Source organism: Anser anser (assembly GCF_964211835.1).
Source record: "Anser anser genome assembly, chromosome: 1".
NCBI lineage: Eukaryota > Metazoa > Chordata > Aves > Anseriformes > Anatidae > Anser > Anser anser.
In genome coordinates, this window is record NC_139720.1 from 169,920,341 (window position 1) to 169,943,475 (window position 23,135).

General features: G+C 37.5%; 1 long non-coding RNA gene across 1 annotated transcript in view; it reads right to left on the minus strand.

The window, feature by feature from the left end:
• LOC310893062 overlaps positions 1-22,925 on the minus strand; it is a 74,845-nt gene extending 51,920 nt beyond the window's left edge. The window contains exons 1-2 of the long non-coding RNA XR_014578676.1: positions 22,857-22,925; positions 448-529 (exon numbers count right to left, since the gene is read on the minus strand). This is a non-coding gene — a long non-coding RNA (uncharacterized lncRNA). The remainder of the gene's footprint in view (positions 1-447; positions 530-22,856) is intronic.
• Between the last annotated feature and the right edge of the window lie 210 nt (positions 22,926-23,135).

The window sequence follows — 23,135 nt, forward strand, 5'->3', positions numbered from 1 at the left end:
TTCTGCTTAGACTCTTGCGTCAATAAGCTTCTGCATTTGAAAATAATGTTTCTATTTTTCAGAGAAAAAGATTCCTCTCCACGCAGCTTGCTGAGTAGTTAAATATTTAGGCTGATATCTTTGGCCATCTAAAAATTAGGCATCTATCAAGACATATCTCTTCAACTGTCTAAATGTGGTCACATAGTCTAAACTGGTTACCTAGGCTCCCTCTATAAACAATGGAGAGAAATAGTTGCAAAAATGATTCATTCAAGTTATTTTAGATGGTTACCTTAAGAAGTCTGGAATAAGATCCAAGTAGAGATGAACGCATACACCTCCTCTCACAAGTGGCATCTAATTTTTTCATATCAAGAAACCAAAGCTGTGAAAGTTTTAACTGCGCAGGCTCTAAAATAATGTTTATCAAATATAGTCCTTACAGATGGCCCAAGCCCAGCAGACCTCAGAGGTGGAGCAGTATTCAGAATTTCCCAGCCCTCTGTATGACGTTGTAAAATGAAGATGTTTCTGTCATTCTTATTACCTAGATGAAAACAAAAAGATTAGGAAAAAAATTAGTAGATAAATATTTCTCTGATTTTTGTCATTATTTTTTTCTTGTAGACTAAGAGCTCTCTGAAAAATAATTTCCAGCTGATATTAATTTATGTAATAGATCTAGAATGCTATAATACTTCTGAAAAGTAAAACTAATATCAGAACTCTCTCTGTCTCCTTGTTCTTTCTTTGCATTTGCCCCATGACATGTCCTATATCTGGCATATTGTATAGCTGGCATAAATGATAGTTGTCATCGTGGCTCAGTGACTTCTCCAGAACAAACTGATCTAATAATTTTTATTTCTATTTCTGTTCATTTTGTGGCTGTTCCTCTTAGGAGGAGACTCTCCATTAGATTGAATTACACTGTCTCAGAGACTTGTGGGCTTACTAAACTGGAAAACAGTTTAAAGAATAAAAAGGTTGCCTATTGTGTTGGGTCTTCTCCACTTCCTCTAGGCCCAATGACATAATCTCTTGAATATTTTGAAATTCAGAACATACAGCATTCATTTTCTCCCAAAGCATGTAACTGTTCTGAGACAAGCACACCTCAGAGGCCATCTTATTAGAACACTGAAAAAGCTAATGCACTGAAAAACTAGCAGAAATAAAGTAAGAGAGCAGGGAATAACATCCTTGTGAATCATACAGAATAATCTTTCTATTTAATATATCCACTAACGAATAACAGCCCTTTCTCAAGGACCGGTTTGCACTGTCATGAAAATATTTTATAATGTGGTTCCACTATCAAAACCTGCTTGTGGATCTGCAACACTGAAAAACCCTCACCTACCTGATCTCTGTCTATGGCACATAGCCAAAGTCCTCAAGAGACTATGTAATGTATTTTGTACAGGAAAAAAATCAGAAAATTTTGACAATACATTTGTGATTGCTCTGTTACAATGTAAAATAGGTTTTCAGGAGGTATCATTCTAAAACACAAAAAGACCATACATGGGTCAAAATGCAAAACTCTTATTTGGAATATATTTTCAACCACCACTGTTTCCATGAAACATGAGGAAAAAAAATCAGAACCTAAAATGGCCCAAACCTGAAATGAAGAAGAACGCGTACTAAGGACACTAGTTATTAGATAAAATAAAGAAGTATCTATAGTATCAAGCACTTCTGAATGAGTGCTTTAGTGAGCTGTCGATAGAGTCAGACTTTATTATATCCTCTGTCTCTGTTGCAGTAAATCTTAAATTCATTACTGCATGGTAACATACCTCCAGCGGGGAGGGTTCTAGGTCACAATTTCCATGCATTGCATTGCACCAGTGTATGAAATTTGGCTTTACCTCTTCTATCCGTTCTTCTTTGGCATGAGAAAGCAATTGGATTAGGTCTCCCTTTTCCTAGTCAGGTGCTTTCACCTTTTCTATCTCTCTTGTTATTTTCAAAAGAAAACAGTGTTAAAATCAAGTCCATGCCATGTGTATTTTACCTAGATTTATAATTTTTTTTTATATATGTATATTTTAGCTTTATGGAAATGTTAAAAAGAACATCTATCCCCAGTTTTCCTAAATATATTAGGATAATATGGATAATTAGGATATCAGGAAATGTGTTTTTTTAAGTGATTTTTACTTGAAGCTATTTAGAGGTCCATTAGCACAGCTTAGTCTAGAATATGTGGCTTCCAAACTCCAAGTCTTACGGCATTTTTGCCTCTTCAGGGTATCTGGTCAATCAAACAATTAGCCCAAAGCTGCACTGTGTTTTTTAAGTGAGATGGGACTAGAATCCTTTTACCATGTTCACAAACCTAATCTTGATATACTAAACTCTCTCTCCACAGGACATCATTGTTAACAATGCAAAAACTCAAGTTCATTTTAAACATCATCTGTCTTAAAGCAAATAACAAATAGCTCTTTCCTAGCTTCCTAACTAAAAGTTTACTGGAAATGTTGCAGAATACAGCCACGTAGTATCTTTGAACACATGCTTTATGTTAGAGCATATAGGCTGCAACATTTTTCACTGTTCTGTGTTAAATCATGCATTCAGTTGTTTCCATTTATACCGCATCAAAGCAGTTGAAATCCAATTGAAAAGTTTCTTTAGACAGCCATTGTGCAGGAACATGATGTCAATATTAATAAAGGCTGAATTTCCCCTTGGCTCACTTCTTACAGATAAGCTTTTCAATAATACACTGCTTGCACCAAAGGTCTGATGGGACTGGGAATAGTAAAAAACACTAATAAAAGAATGTTGAATGTTTTTATATTAAATTTCCCCACAGGCAAACTGAAAAGCCTACTTAGAGTACGCCAATCAACATGGCGCTTATTAAATGTAACAAGGGTCCTGTTACAACAGATTTTTAAAGCCCCTAAATATGAATTAGAAAATAAAGACAAAAGACAATTACAGATGTATTTCTAGATTGAAGCCCTGGACACCTCACCTGACACTTACTAACATGACATTATGTTTGATCTTCAAAAAGACTCCATTTTTATCAGCCTACAGCTATATTTTACTACCGTTATTTATTGCAGTTAAGGATTTTATCTTTTTCTTTTCCAGTCTTTTAATGTGCATTTCTATGTTTGATAAAAAATACTGCAATTATTTAGAAATAAGTGAAGTCAGTAAATAGGGTAAAATGCCTACATAACTTTGAGTTGAGTAATATAAGGAAAATGAAATCATGTGAGCAAAAGTGATGATCACAGTTTGACCAATTAGAACAAACACTCATGATTTCTAATCAAACATGGATGACCGATCACCTGAAAAACATTTCATTCTGAGGATTACATCTGTTTCACGAAAGCTCATCTCTTACACCTGAATTTAAGCAATATTTTCACCCTGTCAAGGTAGTGACAAATATATTAAATCTGTCTGTCTTCTGAGATTGCGAACTCCAATCTGAGATTTTGCCTTGGGCACAGCAATAAAAAATAAATTCAATTATTAAGAATAGGTTGTTTTTGTTGTTTGTTTGTTTGTTTTTTCCTTTTCTGCAGATGGAAAGAGAAAGGAAAAAGGTTGCAGGACCTTTTGCAGGACTGTAGTTTGTCTTTAAGCAACTGGCTTAATCTAAATAACTGTGAAGCATTTAAACCTCCATGAAACTGACACAATTCCTGTAATATTTCTGGTATTTATATTAATCAGTATGTATTAATTTGGAAAATTAGGTGCATTTTATTAAATAAAACAGAAAATGAGATTTTTATTTAATCCCTGTTAATTTTAAATATTTTGTTCAAAGCTGTACCATAACATACATAAGAAAGCACAAGGCTATGGTTATCAAAGTCTGTTCTGTGAACTCAGTAGTTTGTTAAGTTTGTCACATGAAAAAGTAAATGTCATTTAAAAATGCTGACAACACACTAAATATGTTCCCATCACATTTTGATGAGCCTGCACTGAACTCCATTGGGATCTTTCAGTTGATTTACTATTTATGTTGAATCATATGCTAAACAAACAACTGCTGTCTATGTCACAAAGTTACACAATTATTAACAGGACAAAAGGTGGTGTTTGTCTTAAAATGTTAATCCAGGCTGTGAAATATTTTGAAACCTTAGGTTAGGACAGCTTTATATTTTCTGTGGCCCATAGCTCTAAAATCTATACAATAACATCTTGCACCTATGGATAAATTCTGAAATAGACAGAAATAGGTGCTGTAGCTTCCTAGATGACTTAAGAGTTGATAAATGTTTGAGTTACTGCTCTAATTTCTGTATTTTATTTTAAGAATAATATGCACATTTTAATCATAATTTACTTAAGAAGTTGCAGAGACATTCTGCCAGGTTTGTTTTATTTGTTTGTTTGTTTGTTTTTCTGTAGACTTGCAGAGTCAAATTTGCATGTATGATCTTTGTAATGCTGCTAGAGAGAAATATTTCCAATTGTTGTATTACAGGAAAAAAAATATTTCCCATACACACACTAGAGAATGAACACTATTGATATCAGCCAATATCAGATATTCCTCAGTGTAACAGCTAGCAAACTTATTCACCATCTACCAATAGAATCAGGAAGAAGTTATTCTATTTTACATGTAAATTTGAAATTAATTTGCATGTGATAGAATATTCAGTCTATAGCTTGCATGAAGTAATCGTAATTTCATTCTGTCTATTACATGGAGATATTAACAAAAACAAACCACTAAAGGTTGAAGGAGGTGATTCTCCCCCTCTACTCTGCTCTCATGAAACCTCACCTGGATCTCTGGGGCCTGCAGAATAGTAAAAACATGGACCTGTAAAGTGGGTTCAGAGGAGGGCCACAAAGATAATCAAAGTGCTGGAACACTTCTGCTACAAAAATAGGCTGAGGGAGTTGGGATTGTTCAACCTGGAGAAGAGAAGGCTTCAGAGAGACCTTAAGCCTCCCAGTACTTAAAGGGAGCCTACAGGGAAGACAGGGAGGGAGTTCAATTAAACGCACTATATTTCTGCATGGAGGATCCTGAGATCTTCTACTGATCAGAACTGGCTGTATCTCTAGTATTAATCCAGAAGGATCATAGAAAGGCTCAGAACAGTTTTGTTTACTTGTTTGTTTGTTTGTTTAGTTAGTTAGCTAGTTTGTTTTTTAATCTACATAGGTACATTGTATGATTTGCCTGGCTGCAAACACTAAGGCAGTAATTTAGGGCAAGTCTAGTACTTCTGTGCAGTGTTCAGAGGGCTATGTTTCCTTCTCCAAATAACATTTTCAGATTTTCCAGGAAAATTGATTTTCCAAGAAAATTGAAAATCTCACCTCTTGGAGAGGATAAAATGTGAGTTGACAAACTCGTTGGTATTTGGATGAAATAGGTATTCAAGATAGACAGCGGTCTAACACAGACTGTTAGGATTTTAGTCAAAATTCTGGAGCACCTTTGGAATGGAAAGAGTAGGGAGACAGCTCTGTCTTGAATTTATAATCTTTCTCTGTCAATGTTCCTACTTTATGGTGTTCAGATGCCCAAACAAGTTTGCCTTAAATATGTTGAGGGTTTTTTGTTTGCTGATGCTTAATTTCCGTGGAAATCCTAAATCAATTTTAACTGTAATCAAAGCAAAAGTAGGAATTTAGGATTTTCAAAGCCAAGAAAAAGGGCTATATTAGGAATACTTAACCAAAATGTAAGATAAACTTTTCAAGTGAGTGGGATGTCCTAGTTCTCTGTTACTATAGCAACCAGCTAATTATTCAATTTCTTCCTCCCCTGCCCTTGTGTGCAGGGAAACTTTCTTTTTTTGCATATAGGATCTATTCACCATGCAGGAACTATGTAGAGTTGGCATAATGGTTTGGTGGTTCCAGCTTTTTGTTCTGAACTATTTTTGCCAACTAAAGTTTCACTTCAATCTTCACAGTAAAGCAAATCACAGGGTTGCAGATGAAACAGTCAAATCATTTTCTTTAGGGACCAAATGCCCAGAATGCTTTTTAAGACAGTACCTGAACTAATAATGGAAATGACAATGATGTACCTCCTGATTTTACACAGAACTTCATTTCACTTCACGTTTGCAAAATCACTGATTGGCTTGAAACTGGTGGCTATGTGCCATTTTCAAAGATTTCTTTATAATTCTACTGCCTTGAGGACTTTAGGAGTTAGTATAATCAGAAAAAGCATTACTAATTATTTTATTTTATTTATTTATTTAAGTTTGAGAGTTTGCTTATACATTTACTCACTTTTTGGGGAAAAAAAAATCACCCTTTTACTCTCTGGCATGCATGTAGTGGAGGAAAGAAAAGGTGTTAGTACATTAGTGGACTCAACTTTCTCTGGCAATTAGCTGTTTTTTGTTATCTGCACAAAAATATTGCCTGGTACAGTATAGCAGGCTACCTGTTATGGCAGCGGAATCTACATGGCATAGCATTTGGCCCTGCTGCTTTGCACTTTTCAAGACTCCCTTGAGAAAAGAGTGCAGATGTTCTTAATGAGATATATTTGGCATCCTGTGTATACAAAAGGAAACAGAGAACTATGCAGTTTCCTGCTATCAATCAACAAGCAGTCCTGATAAAGCTACTGCAGAGAGATTGGCTTGCTCAGGCCTGCTTAATGTCATGGAAATACAAGCCATTTTATCACTGACTCATTGTGAGCGTCTCTTTAGAGGTCTTTTGGGACAAGACTTTTTATTTCTTTAATATTTTACAGCTAAACTTTATGAATATAATCAGATTTCTACTTAATCAGCTGTTGTGTTGACAGTTTTCATTTATTTTACTACTTGTTTTAAATCTTAGACACTGCACAATATGACGAATAAATGTAAAAATTACACCTACTTAGACTAATTTAGAATTTAACATAAAATTTAGTAGTTTTCATAAATAAGTTCAAAATTATCTATCAGAAACAAGGGATTGCCATTCCTGTTCGTTAACTGGAAGTTCATATGCTTAACTGAGGGGTAGATGAGGAAAAGGAAAGGGAATCTTGACTGAAAAACTCCCTTTTTTTCCTCCTCCAGGTTTCTGCTAATGGAAAGAGAAAGGGAAGAGCAGATAGATATCTTATTTATATATAAGACCAATGTTTTTTGGACAACATCCCTCCTACTCAGATATCAGTGTGAAGTGAGAAAAAAAAATGTTCATTTGACTGTTTAACGGCATTGTCTCTACTCAGAAACCACTACCAAAACTTAAAGTGATAGCATAAAGTAGTGGTGGAAAAGGCTAAGCCATCTTTTACTTGTTGAAAATGTGTATGCTTATATATACTCTTCGTCAAATCAAGATATTCAATCTTTCTATCTCTATTCAATTCCACACAGTGATACGGTGCCCTCTTTTACCTGGATGACCTATTTTTTCCATAGTGGGCTCTAGTTTCAGATCAGGGACGGAGAAGTAAATGTCCTCCTTAGAAGTTTACCTCAGATTTTTGTTTTTACTTCACCAGTCTTTCTTATAATGTGTTCCTGTGGTTTTGCTGGGTGAGATGATACTTAGTTTAAGAATATCATGCTAAGTTAGTGACATTTCCTTGAAGTTGTCTGCCTCCATGTACAGATAATGGAATGTTTCATCAGCTTCCCCACAGGAAATGAATCTTAACTTTTAACCTCGTTCTGTATGTGTGTGTGTTTTCCTGCTAGGACAAAGCAAAAAAAAAAAACACCAAACAAACAAACAAAAAAAAAACATCTTTCAAGTGCTTATTCAGTCTAAATATTATCTTGTCTTTCTGAAAAGTTTCACAACTTTCAGCTTCACAGAATCCAGACATGAAAGTAAAAAGGGTCTGACAACATTTGGGGGAGGAAAGACAATAACTGTTTCATGCTGCTCTTGCACAGAGGTGAAAAGTAATATCATGTTGAGTATATCACTAACTCTGCAGATAGCTTCAAGTGCTGCTTTTGGCTAAATGAATAGCAAACGAAATATCTACAAAAATATAACATAGGTATTGCTGTATCATTAGCAGCTTTCTGATACAAATGGAACTCCAGAAACAAAGGGAACAATTTGATTGATAAGAAGCTAATATAATTCAGAAGGTAACATACCTGCAATATAGACATGTCTTTGGTACATGATGACATATTTTATGACATATAGATTCTATCAGCGCGGGTCTTCCAATCAAACCAATATATTTTAAAATCTTTGCCATAGGTTAAAGAGAAGTCAGTGGTTCAGTGAAGAGATTACTGATGAGATTGTATGTATATTGGTGAGACTAGGTTACCAGAGTAGTTTCTTATAACCTTTAATCTATTGATCCAAGGATTTATGCAGTCATAGATGATTCAAAAAACATAAATTGCATTTACTCAGATGAGACATACTTATTCCTAGATAAGTGCAAGTGCACTTAAAATGGCTTAAATTAAAAATCCCTTTGGTCGGTTTATTTCATGTTTGCGCTGAACTGAAGTTATTCCATAACAGTGAATGAAAGTCATTATTACAGACTTAAAGTTGTCTTGATGGATTTCTCCCCCTCTTTCTCCATTGAAACATTGTATTTTTTTTTCTCCAGGTATATTATTTTCATTGATGAATTGATAGAAGCTACAACTGGACCTGTAATCCCACATGCTACAATTCTGGGCAAGAGAGAGAACAGTCATGTGGTTTGAGAGTATTGATATTTAGGTGTTCTGTTCCCATCTTGTTTTTAATAATTCTGTGTTTATAGAAACATTCTTATTATTCATCTGGGTTTTGACACTATAGCTAGCTACAGTATCTTTATCAAAAAACAAGGTATTAATTAATGACATCTAGTCACTAACTCTATAGGATGCATCTTTCTTCCCATGTTTTAATTTCTGTATTAGAAAACTTATTTTGTTACTTGTTTCAGTAAATTTTGCAGTGTCTTATTTAGTCTGATTTTTTATTTCTTGGTTTATAATTCTTCACCTCTTAGGAGTTTTAATAATTTTTCTGTTTTTGCCTCAGCATTTTGCTATCTGCATTTTCTTGACATCCCTCTTAACATAGATATTCATGTCAGTATGTCAAGACCATCTTTTTCCAAATTCATCCCCCTTCCCAAAGAATACCAAGTGTCCTCTCCATTTTTGTTCCTTAACTCTCTAGACCAATTGATTCTACCAAAATTTTACTGAGTTTTATTCAGAAGAATTCTCCTAATGAAATCCATAACTTGTTTTAAAATCACAGAATTACAGAATGGTTTGCCATTCTATGTCTTGGGTAGTGATACTTTCAATTAGACCAGGTTACCCAAAATCCCATCCAACCTGGCCTACACTTCCAGGGATAGGGCATCCACAATTTCTCTGGGCAACCTGTTCCAGTAGCTCACCACCCTCATAGTGTAGAATTTCTTCCTTATATCAAATTTAAGCCTATCCTCTTTTAATTTAAAAACATTACCCCTTGTCCTGTCACCGTACGCCCTGATGAAGAGCTCCCCTCCCTCATCTTAACTGTAGGCCCTCTTTCAATACTAGAAGGCCACTGTAAGGTCACCCCAAGCCTTCTCATATTTATGTTAAACAACCTCAACCCCTCAGCCTGTGTTCATAGGAGAGGTACTCCAGCCCTCTGATCATCTTTGTGGCCCTCGTCTGGACCTGCTCTAACAGGTCCATGTCTTTCCTATTCTGCAGGGCCCAGAGCTCCAGGTGAGGTCTCATGAGAGCAGAGTAGAGGGGGAGAATCATCTCCCTAGAACGGCTAGCTACAATTCTGTTGATGCAGCCCATAATATGACTGGATTTCTGGGCTGCAAGTGCACAGCCAAAAACTGTGCATACTACATGCAGAACAGAAAGATGCCAGTAACATTAAGAATGGAAGCTTGCAATGGCAAGGACTAGCAGAAGGAAGAGACTTCCCCTGAAGCCTGAGGAGCCTTTGCAGAACTGCTTTATTGCAGACTGAAGAGGAAAGATCCGTCACATCAGGTGAAACACTGGCGTTGACTAAGACAGACTACTCTTCTCCATTTAACAACAAGCGCAACCAAGAAAAGATGATCAGTGACAGTCGTAGGTGACTTTCTTCTGAGAGGTAAAGAGCCACCCATTTGCAGACTTGACCCACTCTCAAGAGTGCTTTGTTGCTTACTATGGGCTCATATTAGGGACATTGGCAAGAAACTACCAAGCCTTGTACAGCCCAAACATTACCACCCACTGCTACTACTTCATGTTGGCACCAATGACACAGTCAAGAGAAAACAGGCATATCATGAATGACTTCAGAGCCCTTGGAGCAGAGGTAAGAGTCTGGAGCACGCATGTTCTTCTCTTCAATCCTATCATTTGAAAAGGCATTGAAAGGACCAGTCAAACCCAATGGATCAATGCATGGCTGCAGGACTGGTGTTATAGACAGGGATTTGGCTTTTTAGACCATGGGACTCTCTTTGTGAAACCTAGTCTCCTGGGGTCAGGTGGGGTCCATCTGTCAGAGGAGGGAATGAGCATCTTCAGCTACAGGCTTGCCAAGCTCGTGAAGAAAGCTTTAAACTAATGCTATTGGAGGAGGGGAGCATTGAAGGTAGTGTCAGCAGTGGCTGCCCAAAGATAGTAAAAGCAGCAGAGGTTAGTGGGAGAGCACCCTGGGAGAGAATCCTGGCTACAATTGGTGTTCCCCAGGCCTCAGTCTTGGGACCAGTTTTGTTTAACCTTTTTATCAACGATCTTGATTAGGGGATCAAGTGCACCCTCAGTAAGTCTGCAGACAATATCAAGTTGGGAAGGAGATTTGATCTGCTTTAGGGTAAGAAGACTCCATGGAGGGATCTGGATAGGCTGGTTCAATGGGCTGAGGCCAACTGTATGGCATTCAACAAAGCTAAATACTGGGTGCTACACTTGGGTCACAACAACACAGTGCAGCAATGTAAGCTCAGAGAAGAGAAATAGCTCAGCAGAAAAGGACCTGGGGATGTTGTTCAACAGCCATCAGAACATGAACTGGTTAGACATCAGGAAGAATTTCTTCACATAAAGAGTGGTTAGGCATTGGAACTGGCTGTCCCATGAAGTGGTAGAGTCACCATCCTTGGGAATATTTAAGAGATCTGTAGATGTAGTGCTTAGCAACATGGTTTAGTGGTGGATTTGGTAGTGTTAGGTGATGATTGGACTTGATCTTATGAGTCTTTTCCAACCTAAATGATTCTATAATTCTGTGATGGCTGGCTCCTGTCAAGCTTTACATCTACCTGTACCTCCAAGTCCTCCTCCATAGTCCTGTTCTCTATCCATTCATTGCCTAGCCTGCATTCATATTTGGAATTGCCCTGCCCCAGGTGCAGGACTTTGCACTTGGTCTTGTTGAACTGCATGACGTTCACACAGGCCCACCTGTCACTTGCTGAGGGTGCAGTCAATCCTACTGTCCATATTGTCAACAAAGATGTTAAATAATTCTGGTCCCAGTACAGATCCCTGAGGAACACCACTTGTCACTGACCTCCATCTGGACATAGAACTGTTGACTGCAACTCTTTTAAGTGCAACCGTCTAGGCAAATTCTTTATCTACAGAGTGATCCATCCATCAAATTTGCATCTCTTCATTTTAGAGACAAGGTTGTCACATGGGACAGTGACAAATGTTTTACACAAGTCCAGGTAGATGATGTCAGTTGCTCTCTCCTTATCGACCAATGCTTCAGCCCTGTTGTAGAAGGCTACCAAATTTGTCAGGCATGATTTACCCTTAGTGAAGCCATGCTGGCTGTCCCTTATGACCTCTTTGTTTTCCATGTGCCTTAGCATAGTTTCCAGGAGGATCTGCTCCATGATCTTTCTGGGCACAGAGGTGAGACTGACTGGCCTGTAGTTCCCAAGGTCTTCCTTTTTTCCCTTTTTAAAAATGGCGGTTATGTTTCCCCTCTTCCAGTCACGTGAAACTTCATCAGACTGCCATGAATTTTCAAATATGATGGAGAGGGGCTTACCAACTTCATCTGCCAGTTCCCTCAGGACCTTTGGATGCATCTCATCAGGTCCAATGGACTTGTTCACCTTCAGGTTCCTTAGATGGTCTCAGACCTGATCTTCTCCTACAGTGGGTGACACTTCATTCTCCCAGTCCACTCCCTTTGCCTACTGTGTCTTGTGTGGTAAATGCATGATAACTGAACATCTCACAGAAATTTCAGTTGGAAACTGGAGTGCTTGGTATGCAACCAGATTTACTCTACAATGTTTCCTCAACTGATTTCCAGATCAGATATAGACTGATCTGTGCTGCTGTAGTCAAAAAATAAAAAATAAATAAAGATCACGAGACAAATAGGTAGTTCTTTTGAAGACTTTGCCTTCTATGTTAGGCTCAGTTTGTCATTTTATATAATGTTATTTTATAACAATGTCCAAGTGAGATGTTAAGACGGAAGTTGCTATAGGAATATAAGGTATTAATAGTAATTGCACTTTTATTGATAGTATGATTCTCCATTTGTCAAAAGAGGATTAATGGTGTTAAAGCAAATTCCATACTATTCTAATATGCATACCAGATACATCAGTTTTCTCTTGCTTCTTTGGTCTTTTTTGTGTCATTTTGTTGGTTTCTATTTTTCTACCTTTTCCTGGGATTAAGCTGAATATATTAAGCACTTTAGAAAATAAACATTCATGTACATTTCTTCCACCATGGTGCTATTCCCCAGTCACTGCTAAGAACTGTGATTTATCTTTGGAAATTAAACACCTAATGAAAATATTATGTTTTCCAGTAATGTAAGATAACATATGTAACTATCTAAACATGGACCAGATGAGACATATCTTAGAGAAACAAGAAACGGGAATGAAAAAAAAAGGTAGATTTGTTGATTAGTTTTCTATTTTTCAGAAATGTATGGTGACATTCTGAACATGGAGGTCAACATCAAAATATTCTTACGTTCACTGATGATGCATTACAGACAAAATTTAACGGTAACATTTGATTTACTCCAATAAGACAAAAATATACTAATGTGAGTATTAATAACCCATTCAGAAATAATCTGAAGATGCTCTCCTGTGAAAGCTGGAGGAAACAAATGTGGTCATAAAATGTATGTTATGGTCTCTTGTGCAGGAGAACTGTCTTCATTATTAATATCAGAAAGCGTGCAAATCTCAAACATTTTTAGAAGCTGGTCTTCTGATGTTCATGATTGTCAGGACATATTTTTCTGTTTGAACTTGAAGTTTATCTGCATGAAGCCAGTTCCCAGAATATTTTTGGTGAATTATCAACCATTGAAATTAAAGAAACAAATTCTTATTTTAAAAGTTATTCTATCTGTATGTATTAAAAAACGTTAAAAAAAAAAGTCATTAAAATTTTAGAGCTCTGTTCTAAGTGATACACAATTGACACATTGAGCAAGAGACAAGAAGAGCACTGGAGTCATTTCTGTTCGAACTATACTGACAGACAGGCTAGGTAACCCCAGAACAGAAAACAACCGAAGGCAGTGGTGTAAAATTGCTGCCTTTCTATGGAAGTGTTTCCACAACTAAGGTAATTCTGTTACACAAATGTTAGTTATATTATCCTTCAACTATTTTCAAAAAAATAGACTAGCCTTAATAGACTGATATGAAGCTTGGGATCTATTCTTCACATAAAACTATACATCTTTCACATCTTTCAACTGCCCTGACCTCGGGGTAGATCCTCTTGGCTAAGTAGGAGATGAACAGCAAATTGGATTTCAATATCACAATTTGGAATGCAAAAGCTTACATTTTAACTAAATCCCTCTTTGGTCACTAATGTCCTTATTAGGTTATGGCCCTGCATATACTGGACAATTAGAGCCATGAATTAGATAAACTGCTTTTTCTAACTACTGTAAAAAGATTTAGGTTTTGGGTGACTAATTGCAGAACCAAGTACGCACAGTTTACTATGAGCTATTTGTCAGGTTTCCAGAGTTCTACCACTTTACAACCATTCTTTCTGGGGGAAAAAATGCAGAAGGAATTATTCAGTATGTAAAAGTATGTTTTTCACTCTCTATTGATTCCATCTGATTTTATATGAATAGCCATACTTTCTAATTAAAGAAAGTGACAACTGTTACAGTGTTCTCATATGTGCCAATGCATCTTAGATCTACATGATTTGAAATTTAAAGTATTCACAACATTAAACTTTGCTTATCTTTTTGTAACAGCAGGAAAAAATACTTTGAAAAAAAATTAGTACAGAAAGGACATAGTTGCACATTTTCCATTCCTAGTAAGTGACTAATCAGTAATTCATTCACTTCTTTAATATTAATAGTTAAAAGATTAATCATGATGAACTAACTTATTATTAGTGTCCACGTTATACGTGCATCCATAGATATGGATCTCAATATGGCAATTAACTAATGTACCATTATTTTAAAGTTAATTATTGTAACATTAGAAGTAACTATGAAGAGGGGATTCAGGATTTTTTCTATTTTTTTTTTCTTTAAAAACAATTTTGTATTTTCTCATATTAGAAAACGATACAGGGAAAGAAAAAGCATGGATTGGAGCTACTTCATTTTATTTTCCCAGTTTCATCCATTTTAGGTTTGTGCTAATAATTTTTTAAATGACAAACACCATAGCCTAATCTTTCTACCTAGAACAGCTGTCAACTCTGAAAATGAATAGTTCTCAACTTCTTCAAAGTTGTTATGAACAAAATAAATTAAAAAAAAAAAATCAAAATTATATTATTATACTGCCTCCCAAACTAGAATGTTGCAGTGGAAGGATACAGGCGCTTTAGGAAGGCCAAGTTGGAAAGACAAGGGAAGTTGCCCTCTGTGTGACAGTGTAGTGGGTTTACATGGCAAGGTTTGGGTAGCTATAGGGGTGGCTTCTGCAAGAAGAATCCAAAAGCTACCCCATGTTTGATAAGGGGCCTGCCGCTGGCCAGAGCTGAGCCAGTAAGTGATGTTGTTTGTGCCTCTGGGAGAGCAGATTTAAGAACGGGGTGGGGGGGGGGGGGCGGAACACAACACAGCGGAACTGCTGCTGAACAGCAGGTGGGAGAGAGAGGAGTGAGAACCAGCCCTGCAGACCCAAGATCAGTGCAGAAGGAGGGCAGGAGGTGCTCCAGACACCAAGACACCAGAGCACAAGTTCCCCTGTGGCCTGTGGAGAGGCCTTTGGTGGAGCAGGCTGTCCCCCTGCAGCCCATGGTGAACCACGGTGAAGCAGATCTCCACGCTGCAGCCCATGGAGAAGCCCCCAGTGGAGCAGGTGGATTTGCTCTGAAGGAGGCTGCAGCCTATGGAGAACCACTGCCAGAGCAGATTCCGGGCTGGACCTGTAGCCCACGGAGACGACGCAGCAGCAGGTGACCTGGCAGGAGCTGCTGCCCATAGGGACCTCACTTGGGAGCAGGGGAAGAGAGTGACTGAGAAGGAGTAGCGGAGACAAAGTACTATAGACTGACCACAGCCCCCATTCTCCGATTCCTCTGCACCGCTGGGGGGGGAGGAGGTGGAAGAGGGTGGAGGGTGGGATCGTGTTTTTGGTTTCTTTCCGTTGTTTCTCACTTCTCTAGCTTGTTAGTAATAGGCAATAAATTTTACTATGTCCCTACTCTGAGTCTGTTTTGCCCTTCAAAATAATTGTTAAGCGATCTTCCCATCCTTACCTCAAACCTTGAGCCCTTTGAATCATATTTTCTCCCCAGTTCCCTTTGAGGAGGGAGAGTGAGAGAGTGGTTGTGGTAGAGGTCGGCCGCCCACCCGAGTAAAACCACCACAAACAGAGCAGCTGGAGTGCACGGGGCTCTGCCTGGGGATGGATGGGGAGCTGACAGAGAATATATGTGATAAGATGAAAGGGAGGAGAGGTAAAGGTGACATTATAGTGGGTATCTGCTATAGGCCACATGAGTAGGCAGGACTAATAGATGAGGCCCTCTACAGACAGATAGGAGCAACCTCATGTTCACAAATCTTGGTCCTCATGGGGGACTTCAACCACCTTAGATTTTCTGTTGGAGACAGCACATGAGGGCACAGGCAATACAGTAGGTTTCTATAGTGTGTTAATGATAACATCCTCCTCCATGTGACAAAGGAGCCAATAAGGAGAGGTGTTCTGCTGGACCTCATTCTCACCAACAAGGACAGGCTGGTGGGGAATGTGAAGGTGAGAGGCAGCCTTGGCTGCACTGACCATGAGATGGTGGAGTTCAGGATTCTGAGAGCAAGAAGGAGAGTGAAAAGGAAGCTCACAAACCTGAGCTTCAGAAGAGTAGACTTTGGCCTCTTTAAAGATCTGCTTGGAAGAGCCCCATGGGATAAGGCCTCGGAGGGAAGAGGAGCCCAAGAATGCTGGCTAGTATTCAGAAGTCACTTCCTCCAAGCTCAAGAGAGGGCCATACCAAGAAATAGGAAATCAGGTAAAAATGCCAGGAGGATTGTGTGGACAAAAAAGAATTCCTGGACAAACTCAAACACAAATAGAAGGCATATGCTAAACACAAAAGAAGGTGGAAGACAGGACGGGTAAACTGGAAGGAATACAGAAATGCTGTCCAAGCATCCACGGATGAAATCAGGAAAGCAAATGTAATTCAGTCTAGTCAGGGATGTCAGCAAGAAGAGCTTCTATATGTACATAAATGACAAAAGGAACACTAAGGAAAATGTGAGACCATTGCTGAATGAGACATGGAACCTGATTACACAGAAAAGGGGAAAGGCTGAGACACCTTCTTTGCCTCAGTCTTTAGTAGCAAAACTGGCCTTCAGGAATCCCACATCACAGTTGCCAGGCTGACTGGCTGGAGCAATAAAAATGTAGCCTTGGTGGAGGAGGATCAGGTCAGGGAATACTTACCAAACTGGATATGCATAAGTCCTGCGGCCCTGATAGGATGCACCCAAGAGTGCTGAGATAGCTGGCAAATGTCATTGCAAGGCCGCTTTTGATAATCTTTGATCAGTCATCACCATGGCTGGGAGAAGTGCCCAAAGACGGAAGAAAAGCAAATGTCACTCCAATCTTCAAGACCGGGGTCAATGCTGGTTCCAGCCCTATATCCTTAATTTTTAATCCGTAGAACTTTAATTTTGCACCACCTTTTTAAATAAATCTAATTGATTTGTGGTCTGGCTTTGTCATCCTGTTTAAAATTTCATTTGATTTTTTTTTCAAAACAGTTTGATGTGTAGACTTTGGTAAAAAGATACCTCTGAATAAAATAAGCAGTACTTCAAGCTGCTTGCAAATAATATTTTCTACTCTGGTCCAGAAGGCTGCTAGACCACAAACTGAGACCAGTGGGATTTAAACCTTGTTTAGGTACTTTCCTAAATAATTTTCATTTATCGTCACAGCAAAATGGGAAAAAAAAAATCTTAACTTTGAAACAAAAATAAATTGTGATACCAATATTTCAGTGAAATTTCCTTTTTTATGTTTTTGAAATTAGTTGCATTTAACACAATAGGATCTCTTGAAGTCATCCTTGAAACTCCTAATGTTGATGCTTAAAGAATTTAAGAATTTAGAGGAATATTTAAAATCTAAAAGATTTCTAAAAGACCATGCTGGTAAACATTTCCATACTCACATATTAAATATGACATAGAAAACTTGTCAAGGGAAGTATCTATATCAAAGATTACATCAACCAACTTTTGAAGAAAAAAAAAATCCCCATCTGACAGTTGTGATGATACTGATCAGTAACCAAAACTGCAGACTGTTGGCTGATGCTGAAGTTAAATGTGTATGACAGAAATAGCACCAGTGATGGATGGCTTTGGATCTGCTGAACTGACAAAATGCTACAATGCTTAGGATGCTTAGTTGACAGTAAAACAAGCAACATAGGGACATGATATTTGAAGTCTTTACATGACATAATATGAAATGATGGTCAGGACTGAACTTTGACTATTTGACATTAACATTGTTAATTTATATGTAAGAATTTGTCTACCAGTGTTGTGATACAGGTCATCTGTTGAAATATCAACATGGAGTACAAAATAACATATTGAAGTCAAACCTGATGCAGCTACACAAATTTCTGAAAACTCATACTTTTGCGCAAGCAACTAAGTACTTATTTGTGCTTATATGTGTCATCCTCTCTAGATTTCATTTCAAAAGTAGGTGTTATTAAGGAAGTCATGTCACACATACTCAGGGGACACTTAAATTCATGTTATAATTCCTTTTTTTCTACCTTCACATAAATTAGAGGATATGAAAAGGAAACAAACAAAAAAAAAAAAAACAGATAAGCCAGGCAAAAAAAGCTGGCAGCTCATAGAACATCATGAAGTGTGCAGGTTACTTTCATACACTGTCACAATTTCTGTCCATCCTTAGTGTTTCCATTCTCTCAGTACTACATAGCTGCCTATGAAACTTTTTCCCATTACATTATGTACACAACTATGAGGTCTCGGTAACTTCTTAAACTGCAGCAAACTCCCGATGCTTGTTCCGGTACAGAATCAGCACAATCGGTGTTACCTGCATGATCATTGACTGTAATGGTAAATCACTGTCACTATGAAAGCCTAGTCAATAGTATAATCTTATTTGGATTTCATCATTTATTTTTTGGCATCAGTCTACTATTTGTCACTCTAATATCCTACCTCTGTTCTGAAGAATGAGATTCACTCACACAACTTTAGCTGGAGTTAAAGGACAAAATTGCCTATACTTTGTCCAAAGTAAACAGAGGCAGACATGTCCAGAAGATTCAATCCTTCTCACTTAGGCATCTACCTTAGAATGCAATAAGTTGCTTCTGGAGATGCCTAGCTCACTCTTCAAGACCTGAAACCTATTTGATTGAAAATCACTGTAAATAATTTTACTTAATATTTATTTTCTACCAAGCAGCCAAATTTTTTTTTCTCATTCCTACATAGGTATAAAAATGGGTGTTAGATTCAGATTTTTATTTCTTCATCATATTTCTGAATATTTTTATTATGCTTATATTTCAGTGGTTAATCTGTACCCTTCCCAAATTTCATGGTGGGATTTGTAGCTGTCATCCTTACCCTAATGCTGATTAAAATTAGCAAGAAGCAGTTCTGACCTATTGATTGCAAAAAGAAACTGAATGAAGATATATACTGTTCAGTAGGTGTAAGGACTGGTAGTGCTGATAGTACAAGTGAGGAAATTAATTTTTAAGTTTAAATCTCAGCTTTTGAAAGAAAAACAAAGAAAAAAGTTCAAAGAGCAAAGCAATAGGAACTACAGATCATTCTTTCAAGTATTAGATGGAAAAAGGAGGTGAAAGAAGAGAAAGGGAGATCAGTAATAGGAAAACTAATAGAAAAACAGATCCAATGTGCCTGAATTGATTTTTGTGATTACCGTTTATTAAAATGCAGTGGATACAGATTATCTTCCTTTCAAATGCTCCGTATTTATTATTGCTTCATTTGCCTTGAAATGATAACTGCAGGCACTTAAATAAATGGATTCCAACATTGCCTAGTCTCATTGTACCATCCTTGCCTATGATAACTACCCCTATAGAAATGTTATTTTGAAACTTCTTCAAGCAATGCATCTCTATTAATCACAAAATCTTTCTTTGCATGTCTTCTGAAGTACTTGTACTGCCTACATTTTATTTCTTATCCTAATGATAGGAGAGTATTTTGTAGTGTGAAAAAAATGCTGTTCTTTTGGAAACAAGTTTTACTATGATTTTTCTTTTGCATAATTTGTAATTTGAATTTGGCATTCTAAGGAATTATGGGATTACAGGCTATGCCATAGAGTTCATAGGTGATCTTTTGCCTAAATTCATCTAGGTTATGGCCATCTAAATAAATTAAAGGTGACCTGGCACATTCCTGGGAACTGAGGCCCTCTGGCATGGAATGTCTATATCTATGCTAATAAGATTTATTTATTTATTTTTTTTCCGTGGGCAGGCTATTCATTTGCAAACTGTCTATTCAGAATGGTCCCTAAAATTACAGAATCACAGAATCACAAAATGATTGAGGTTGGAAGGGATCTCTGGAAGTAAAACCCCCTGCTCAAGCAGGGACAGCTAGAGCAGGTTGCCTAGGACCAGGTCCACATGGCCTTTGAAGATCTCCAAGGAAGAAGACAAGATCTCCAAGGAAGAGACTCCACAGCTTCTCTGGGCATCCTATTCCAATGGTCCATCACCTACACAGCAAAGAAGTGCTTCTTGATGTTGAAAGAGAACCTCTTGTGTTCCAGACTGTGTCCATCACTTCTTGTTCTATCAGTATGCATCACTGAAAACAGCCTGGCTCCATCTTCTTTGCACCGTCCCTTCAGGTATTTACAGACATTGATAAGATGCCTCTTGAAGTGCACTTCTTCTAGGCCTACCGGTCCAAATGGTCTCAGCCTCTCCTCATAGGACAGATGCTCCAGTCCCTTGAACATCTTGGTGTTCCACCACTGGACTCTTTCCAATATGTTCAGATCTCTAACTATCTAACCCCAAACCATAACCATAGAATCATAGAATCATAAAAGTTGGAAAAGACCCCCAAAATCATCTGGTCCGACCATTTTTATAGTGTACTAGTTGGATAGCCAAAATCTTGTCAGAAACTACTCTAACAGTGTGTAGGAACATTTCCAGGTGCTTCTTAATTTACTATTAGAGGCATATGTTTAAAATTCGTGCACCAATTTTCTGAAGTTTTCATGATACAGATGGGTATATATTACAATTCTAAGAAATTATATGAAATGAAAGATAGGTATGTAAATGCCTATGAAAAGCTCACTAACTGCCTTGTTGCATAGCCTAATTGCATCTTTAGATGGTTATATGCACTTTAAAATGTCTGCCTGTAAAATACAACTTATTGTTCCTCCCTTGTTTGTCTTGCAGCTCTTGGAGAATGACTACACTGGAGTCAGTAGCTATGGGATAGAAATCCACGTGCTTATGCAGACTCCGAGTCAGGTTTTACAGACAATGCTGAGCTCTGTACTACAGTGATACACCAGTTAGTCTATTTAAAGCTTACATAGGTATGTCTGTGGGTGGCTTTAATGATAATTTTTATCATACCTATAGAATCAGAATTGACTCTCTAGGGTAAAGAATGTAGGTACAATTCCTTTATTCACACAAACTATGAATTTATAGTACAGCACCTATTGTGTTAGAATTATTCTCTCCCATCTGTAAAGCAGTTTTTTATTTCACATGGTTATGGAATACTGAGTGTTGCTATTGACTAAATACTTTCAATAAGTTAATTGCAGGTGTAAATCCACTTAGAAAAGCCTACAGTGTCTGTTTGGAAATTTCCCATTTTTTAATCACAATTTAAATATTATCATCTTTCACCAGCAAGAGCTAAAAACAACCTTTCATTTTTAGTAATAATCCCATAATTGCTGTATTGTTATAATCTGTATTTTTGCTATGTATGAAGGTTTTTTGTTTTTTCTCTAATAAATTATACTTATTCATAATTTATTTAAAAAGTTCCTTTGCTCTAATTATAGTTCTAAAAGTGTTTTTCCTTACATGTTCCCACCCTTATGACTTCAAATTCTTAATTCAGGAATGCGGTTAGACTACTTCTCTGAAGGCTTGAAAAGCACTGAGGAATGCCTGATGGGTATATCAAATACCAGAGTTTGATATATGAATTAAGATATGTAGAGAGATCTCCATAATGAACACAAATACCATTGACCTCCCTTTCAGAGTGAACTATCATGCTTACAAACTTCTTATGGTTGTACAGTTGCATTTTTTTGAAGTAGTAATTTCATAATTCTCAAAGATACTTCACTAGCTACTCTATAACAGCATAAAAATACCATGGAGTGTCTTTATTAGATAGGAATAGGTATATGATTTTACAAAGTAGTTGGCAGTTTTTTGTTGTTGTTGTTGTTTTTTCAAATTAGAAAGAAAAAAAATAAACACGCAAATTCGCTATAAAAACAGAAATGAAGTAATGCTGTGTACCTTCTCCTTCTTACTAGTACAGACCATTTCCCGTGCACATTGTCCATGGCAATGCCAGTCTTACTGTTTTCAAGCTCTTCAGTAATTCTGTCTTTCTCTTCCTTCTGCATATAAAAAGTAAGATGGCATTGGGCATTTTTCTTACTTCCTATGTGCCAGTTCAGGGTATACGTTATCAAAAATGTTCAGAACTCAAGTGCTTAGTTTACAGGACTATCAGAGTGAAGAATGGTGCAGCTGTAGTACTTAGAATGAGCAACCATGTTGTGTCCATACCATGTAGTACTTTCTTTCAGAGTTCCTCTGGGCCTCACGCAGTGTTTCTGTTGGTCTGTCACTAAGCAGTATATTTTGGGTCTTGGCAACTTAAACTGTTTGAAACTGTGCAAGGGCTTTGATGCAGCTCAGCAAAGAGGTTGTAATTCCTTAACAGGAATCTGAGGAAATGGTGTTGAGCATTGTGGTATATAGCATGAGAGGATCTAGAGGATCTAGAGGATGCAAGGTTTTCCAGGGTAAAGCTGAAGCACATCTGTGGCTGGAGAGAGCTACATATGAGACTGTCTTTTGGGAGAAATCCTTGAGATTAAATATCCCCTCATCTCTGCTTAGGTATTGTTTTGAAAAGAGCTAGTCAGAGCAGTCCAGAAGACAGACAACGAGCTAACAGCTAACAGTGAAGACAGAGTGGAGACATCATTTATTCAAGTTTTTGTCCTAGATCTGTTTTGCTTAGTAAGTAGCCATACATCTTAGACTGCAAGTGCAGGGTCAAGCATTAAATACTGGGACCAAGCTAGTATTCTTTGCCAATAATATTTCAGTGAAGGTCTGCATTTGAACTCTGAAATCTGTCTAAGGAGAAAGATGTGGCTTACTCACCTGTCAGAATGCTCCCAGGCCTGCTTCTGTTCTGTGAATAAGGTCAGTGATGCTGTGCTGAGTCCTCCACTGTTTTCTATCAGCTCTTGCAGCAATGTTACATCATTAATGTTAGACCGGCCCTTCCTAAAAGGCCTGACATCATGTAAAACAGTGGTTGTTGAGATATGAAGGATGCCTGCAGTTAGTCTGAGAGCAATAGTGATCTTGCAACATTTGAATTACAGGGTACTTGGATGAGCAATGTAAATGTGTAAAGTCAGGTGTCAGGGTATGTCA